Source organism: Myotis brandtii, unplaced genomic scaffold (assembly GCF_000412655.1).
Source record: "Myotis brandtii unplaced genomic scaffold, ASM41265v1 scaffold612, whole genome shotgun sequence".
Classification (NCBI taxonomy): domain Eukaryota; kingdom Metazoa; phylum Chordata; class Mammalia; order Chiroptera; family Vespertilionidae; genus Myotis; species Myotis brandtii.
In genome coordinates this window covers 1,415,152-1,422,404 of record NW_005370328.1, presented here as the reverse complement: position 1 = coordinate 1,422,404, position 7,253 = coordinate 1,415,152, and the positions used below count along the sequence as shown (strand labels likewise).

General features: G+C 36.1%; 1 long non-coding RNA gene across 2 annotated transcripts in view; it reads right to left on the bottom strand.

Annotated features, from left to right (window-relative positions):
• The window catches only part of LOC102251862, a 77,294-nt gene that overhangs the window by 6,954 nt on the left and 63,087 nt on the right, over window positions 1–7,253 (bottom strand). For both annotated transcript variants that reach the window (XR_314362.2, XR_314361.2), the window contains 3 exons: window positions 6,177–6,258; window positions 3,608–3,704; window positions 1,643–1,878 (listed from right to left, as the gene is read on the bottom strand). This is a non-coding gene — a long non-coding RNA (uncharacterized LOC102251862). The remainder of the gene's footprint in view (window positions 1–1,642; window positions 1,879–3,607; window positions 3,705–6,176; window positions 6,259–7,253) is intronic.

Sequence of the window (7,253 nt, the reverse complement as noted above, 5' to 3'; positions counted from 1 at the left end):
GCAGGGCCTGGGGGGAGCAGGGGGGCAGGAAAGGAAGGGAGGAAAGAGGGAGTAGCTGTGGAGGGAGAAGCTGCGGAGGGAGAAGCGGGGGTGTAAAGGGACCCTCATCCTCGGAGGCGCAGGGCCAGAGGCGGGAAGCTGGTGGCCCAGGGGGCACGCCAGGTCAGCCGGGCAAGAAGCAGGAGGGACAGAGGAGGGCGGAGGAGACAGAAAAAGAAAAAGAAAAAAACAGAAAAGAAGAACTCCATTGAAGAAGTAGCGAGGTGTCTTAAGGGTGCACGTCTCCACTTGTAGGAGACATGGCTTTGACCTGTCCCCCCGCCCCCCCATCACCACCCCCTTTCTTCTTCCTCTCCTGCCTGCCAACCGCCGAACTGATTAGACTGTAATTAAGGCCATAAAGCCCTCAGATTATCCACCTGTTTATTCACCAAAGTCGGGGTCTCATCAAGCAAATTAGCTGCTTCCCGGCTGCACATTGGGCCTGGAGCTCGCCTGATTAATGGAGTTTATTGGGAGCTGTTAAAAGCATTAACTGGAGAAAATCTCGGCAATTCGTCATATTTAAGGGATGGAAATTAAATCTTGCTATGCAAATGAGAGAAAAAAATGCCAACCATTTTGGGGGGCTCCTCTCTGCGTATTCTATTTTCCTTAAATCCTGCTCAGGAAATCGGCATGAACACAGGAAGCCACTGTGTGGACCTAAAGTTATCAAACATCTTCCATGCCACCTTATGTGGCATCATGATGACGGGGAGTGGAAAAGAAACCACAAGAATGCCCCGGTTCCCAACGCAGAGAGATTGTTTTAGGGCACCTATTCCCAACAAGAAATCCCATTTTTTTTTCAAAATATATTTCATTGATTTTCCACAGAGAGGAAGGGAGAGGGACAGAGAGTTGGAAACATCAATGAGAGAGAAACATTGATCAGCTGCCTCCTGCACACCCCCCACTGGGGACATGCCCACAAGCAAGGTACATGCCCTTGACCGGAACCAAACCTGAGACCCTTCAGTCCGCAGGTCGATGCTCCATCCACTGAACCAAACCGGCTAGGGCAAGAAATCCCATATTTAAATTAAAGTTACTATATCCGCCTACAGAAATGAGGGAGTTGGAAACATCAATGAGAGAGAAACATCCATCAGCTGCCTCCTGCACACCCCCCACTGGGGACGTGCCTGCAAGCAAGGTACATGCCCTTGACCGGAACCGAACCTGAGACCCTTCAGTCCGCAGGTCGACGCTCCATCCACTGAGCCAAACCGGTTAGGGCAAGAAATCCCATTTTTAAATTAAAGTTACTATATCCACCTACAGAAATGAGACAGGCACAGTAACTTTCACGGGAGGAGTCCTTCCAGCGGTTCAGCATTTGATTTGGGGGGTGAGTGATAAAATCAACAGCTAACAGAGAGGGGGGGGTTCCCCGTTAGCTAAGAGCCCCAAGGAAGGAGCACAGGAGAAACACGGTAGAGGGACACGAGAAAGCACCCCAAATAACGCAAGATCCTTATGAGGTGGCCATGGAAAATGTCTAGGTACCCCGTGTCTGTCCTCACCACTGTGGTTCCTGGGACAGATCTGGGAAGGGGTGGTTAAGGAAATAAACCAGGGAAGTAGGGAAATCACTCACGTGGAAAGAGGAAGCCTGGTGCAAACTGAAGACATAATCCAGACTTTGAAACATACACACCAACTGTAGGTGCTGCCTGGTGAGGTCAGGGCCGCACAAATGCTTCTTAATGGTGGCAGTTACGGAAGGGAAGGGAGGGTGATTTCAGGATGGTAGTTATTCTTGAAAAGGGGGACGTCTTTTCTACAAGAGTGAATAACAAAAGTCCATGCAGGGGTGTCTTCTATTTCAACAAACTATGGGAAATAAAAGTGTGCAATGAATACATGTTTTAGTCGATGCAAAACTTACAGTGATGTTAATGTGTCGAAATTTATTTTTACATCTTTTAAATCATTTCTTTTTGAGAGAGGCATTTTAAGGATTACTGTACTTTGAAATGTTTACATTATACATCTAAGGACAATATTACGTGTTTTATAATTTCAGTAAAGTATATTGCATTAGAGCATATAAAACCTAAATGCTATATGAGACCAAAGGGACAGGCACAGCTAATAGAAAATTAGGTCAGTTTTAAGAACATTCTACCATGATATCTCTTAGGGATTCAGTTCTAAAATAATGGATGGATTTTTATAGTTTTTCTCACTAATGTTCTTCAAAATAGATTTTCTAGATAATGCTAACTTTTGTTATTTTAAAAACTTAAAGTGTTGAGATTTATTACTTTCTCTCACATTAATGAAGTCACAGTTGGCTAAGGAAAGTAACATCATTTATATTAACATTTATCTTTTAAAAGTTCAAAGAAATCTCACTTTATATTGCCCTCCCCTTTGGTGACTATAACATAGCTTTGTGAAACTAAAAAAATGTAAATTTGACATCTAGAAAATTCAATAGCAACACCCTAAAGCATAAGTAACCTTGAAATATCATCTTCATTTGTCTTAATCTTTAAAAATCTTTACATTATTTGTTTACTGTCTCTGCAAAATTCCAATATATTCTAAATATGACCCACAAGAATCCCATTCTGTTTCTATCAATACTCTGCATAACATTACTTGGCTTATAACGCGATGATTTTGTAACAAATGAACTGTAAACCTTTTAAATGATGATTTTATTTGCAAAATTAAATAAAAATAGTTCTAGATAGTGATTAAAATTTCTTGGTAAATTCATCTGATATTACCCACTGAATTATTTAGAAGGCATTTTATACTCATGTTCTAAGTATTAAGCGATTATTCAGTAAAAAGGCATATATGTAAATGTAATTCATTTTTGTCCAGGCCTAAAAGGACTTATTTCTCCCATAATCTTGAAATAAAACTTGAAAAAAAAACCACAATTATTTTTATGCTAAGGATTGTTCATTTGTTAGCTTTGCTTTTAATATTTGGCTTAAACACATAAATGAGAGAAGAGAGACAAGTACATTCTCTAAGGACATTTAAAAACACATTTTGCTATGAACGCCATTTCAGAAACTATTTTTAAAAACACATTTTGCTATGAACACCATTTTAGAAACTACTTTGTCTCACATTTAAAAAAAATCAAAACATTTAAAAATAACATGACGCTGGTCTGAGAATACTCGTCATCACGGTATCACGTGCCTAGCAGTCCATTTAGAATATGGGTATTTCGGCACAGAGATAATTTACCTTTAGAGTTGGCTTCTGAGCTACAAATGAATGGCTATCACTTATTGTGATTTGTATTTCTGATCTCTCGAGTGGGATAGATAACGAAGGTCAAAGTGGTCCCGGATGAAAAGAAACTTTTAAAGCGTTTGGAAAAGTTAATGAATTAGATTTCCTTTCACGGGAAGATATGAGGATTGGGAGATGGGCTCCCCTCAGCCAAATCAAGAATATTTGACAGGAAAACTCCAAGTTTCTTTTTCCCACCAGATAAGCTCCCTCCCGTAGCAAGAGATGGTAATTCGCAGGAACCATTCTATTAGCTCGGAATACGTTTCATACGCAATAAACTTTAAGTGGACTCAACCTGATTTTTGCTGTGTTCAGTTCATGTAGCTCTTTGTGGCGGCTTCGGAATGCTTCTTAGAGAAATATCCCCTTCACTTTACAAAACATGTTTTCCACTGTGAAGAAAATGACAATGTTACTCTTAATTATTGCTTTTAAGCTTTGCAATAATAATGAAAGTTCCATGAAATGAACAAAAGTAAAAAAAAAAAACATTCCTTTTTTCCTTACTAGCCCTTAAATGATTTATGAAATAAAAATGCTACTTCGGTTTGCTTTGTATAACCAGTCCTTCCTTCACCAAAGAGCCTCTATCTTATTAAATATTCAGAATACTAGGATATAAAAGCAGCTCTGTCTGTATCCATTTTGGGGGATTTGGGTAAAAATTCAGTAAAAACAAAGTGTTCGGGACAGTGATCATAGGTAATAGGATCAATTGGCTTTAAAAATATTTGTATTTGTTTTCGTAGAACAGTATCTGGAATAAAGAAATAGGGCATCAACATGCCAGCTTGTTCATAATATTCAGCCAGTTCACTTAAAATACTATATTTCATATTTGGGGTTCTTAGAACTGACGGCTTCTCTGTGGACTCTCACTTAAACCTAAGCATTTAAGTCCAAACTGTGTTTCAGTCCCTTTAACACTGTAAAATTACTAATGGAAAAATAGGTACAGAAAGATAATGAAGTTGGAAATATTTTCCTTCTCAAGCAGGCAAATATGGCTCAAATGATGTATGTTTTACTCTTTTATATTTCCAGGGCAACATTTTGAGTCTAGAAAGGTCAGTACTGAGATTTTATTTTGATACATGATATGACCTAATTCTTTCACATTTTGCAGGAATCTAAAGGGGGTAGGTGGTGTCTCCATCCTTTTTTTTTTTTTCCTCTCTGATGTAAGTCGACCCTGCCACAGCTACGATGCCTTCCCATAACTGTAGTGTGATCAGTGGGTTTGGAGTGTGGTATGAATCAATTATTGTAAGTAGAGCCCCTGCGTATATCATGCGAAAGCAAACTCGGGATTCTAAAATGAAAATTTGACCAGAGTCTCAATAATGAGGGTTAACTCCTGACTGTCAGGGAAAGCGAAGTTTTATCCATGTCCTAAGGTACATGTGGATATTCGTTAAAAGAGGTCAGATTGAAAGAGGCATCAAAAGGCACATCTAGTAGCCCCATTAAAGGTAAAAATCGATGATAAATTTCTCCAGTTTGTGTCAAAAAGAGGAAGATTCCAGAAGCATATTTCACGAAATGGCAATATGTTTGTGATTGAGAAATAACGGTACGAACAATGAAAAATAACAAAGTCGTTTTTTTGTATTTGTATTTTTAAACTCTTTCAAAATAAAAAACAATCAAGAAAGAAATTAGGACAACCCATGGTCAGTTTTAGCAGTTCTTGGAAATGGATATTTTCCAACTGGGGAGAACAATGGAATGCAAAGTTTTCACAGAACCAAAGGAGGAGAAAAACATTAATTTCACTATTTTTTTATAACACTGCCCAGAGGCAGGCAGATTCTAGCAGGATAGGGAGACTGGGTTTAAATAATGGAGTTCCCTCATGCACATTCCAGCAAGTTCTGCTTGATTTTCTTTCTTTTCACATAACTGTCCTTTGTTAATTTGTCATAACTAGTTATTTAGTAATTTTACAATTTACTATTGTAAATGCCACAGCAGAAACATAAATTCTAGTGGCTATTATGTGCCCTTACCAATTTTCTGAGATACTTCAGTGCGTACGCTTATGATAGGGTTTATGTGTCGTGTTAAAAGAAAAAAAACACAAAACTGTTGTGAATGATCTAAACAAGATCTGCTTTTTTCTGGTTTATCCTGTTTCAATCACACACTTCTTATTTAGATTATGCATCACATAGAATCAGATATTAATTAAACCAGCACCTATTAAAGTCTTAATATACATAAAAACTGCAATACTGATGTTCTTTGATTATTTTTACATATTGTTTCTTAGACTATATTACTATTTAATTTCAGGCATTATATACAAAAATTAAAATCCTGATCCTTTAAACACATGAAATATAGTCTTACACTGAATTCAATATTCTCAACACAATATAAATTTATTCTTTTACTGAGTTATATATAATTTTAATGACTTTTCTTTGAGCCAAAGTATATACAAAATAAAAAGTATAGAACTGTTTAATTTTTGCCATTTAAAAATGTTAAACTAAATATGCTAAATCAAATTATACTTATTTCTCCAATAAGAAAATTAGGAATTTTGGCATATATATTTTTAGATATTAGTGAAAAATAACACCCATGCAATAGTTAGATTTCATGTAAAAAATATACTCAAATAGTATTTTCCCACCAGGTTTTTTCAAGTTAAAAAAACAACAACACTTTTTATATTCTTAAATTTTCATTTTCCATTTTTTCTATGTTGTTTTAAATATAGCCTTATTTTTACCATAAATTTATGTCACTTCTTTTCAAACGAAGAGCTCTATTATTGATGTGCATGTATGAACAAAAACAGACATCTCAAAATAAATACAAATCTCACAAGAGGGAACCGGAAGAGGAGTACTTACATAGAAACTGTGAGTGTGGGTCTGAAACGGACTAAATCAATGTCTACGAATTCAATTCAAAGGCAAGTTTTTAAGTCGTGTGCTGGAATTGAAAAAGAGAAATGATTTCGGGACAGTGAGCATTTACAAATAAAATACCTATATCTACACTGCCAGGCAGGAATTTAGATTTGCAGTAAAAGTCTGCCACCTGGTGGCAGGAAAGGGGAGCATCAGAGAGGAGGCACCTCCTGGCTTTTATATAATAAAAACCAAATAAAAAGTTAGAGAATTCTCTTTCTATCTTTTAGACACTGAACATCACCTCCTTTGAATGATTTTACCATGAGTCCTCTTCTATATTTCTATTTCCTAAGTGTTGTTTGTGTTCAAGATATTTTTTAAAATAGGATGGAAATATTAGTTTGCAGTTATTTGTAAAATAATGTTCATTTAGAAATAGTTTAATACTTGATTTATAGAAAGTTATTTTCATACTACACCTTTAAAAAATAAATGAACCTCTTCTAAATCTCCCCAATAAACAAATAAAAACATTTAAACTTCACCAAGACAGTTAAAGTCATTTTTAAACGAGAACATAAAGAATGACAACAAAGTTTTTCAACTTTCAGTTCAAAGTTAACCCTCGTTCCTGATAAACATTAAAAAGACAATTCATAGGAAAGAAGCATTGAGAAGTAATGTGCTCTTAGCCATAATACTACCTTTTTATTAAATGGTCCACAGAATCACAAAATTGGTTCAGCAAACTATGTCCTAAGACTAACAGCCCACTACAGTGAAATATGTTTATACTATCTAACAGTAACCCTGCTTCAATTATGCAGTAAGTAAATCACAATCACAATTTTAAAAAGAAAATGAATAATAATAGAAAAATCTAGTTTCTGAAATATTATTAAGGCATTTCCTCTGATGATTTAACATTATTAATATTTTAATACTTTAAAAATATTGCTATATCAGAATAAGAACTTTTTAAAATATATTTTACTGATTTTTTACAGAGAGGAAGGGAGAGGGATAGAAAGTTAAAAACATCAATGAGAGAGAAACATCGATCAGCTGCCTCCT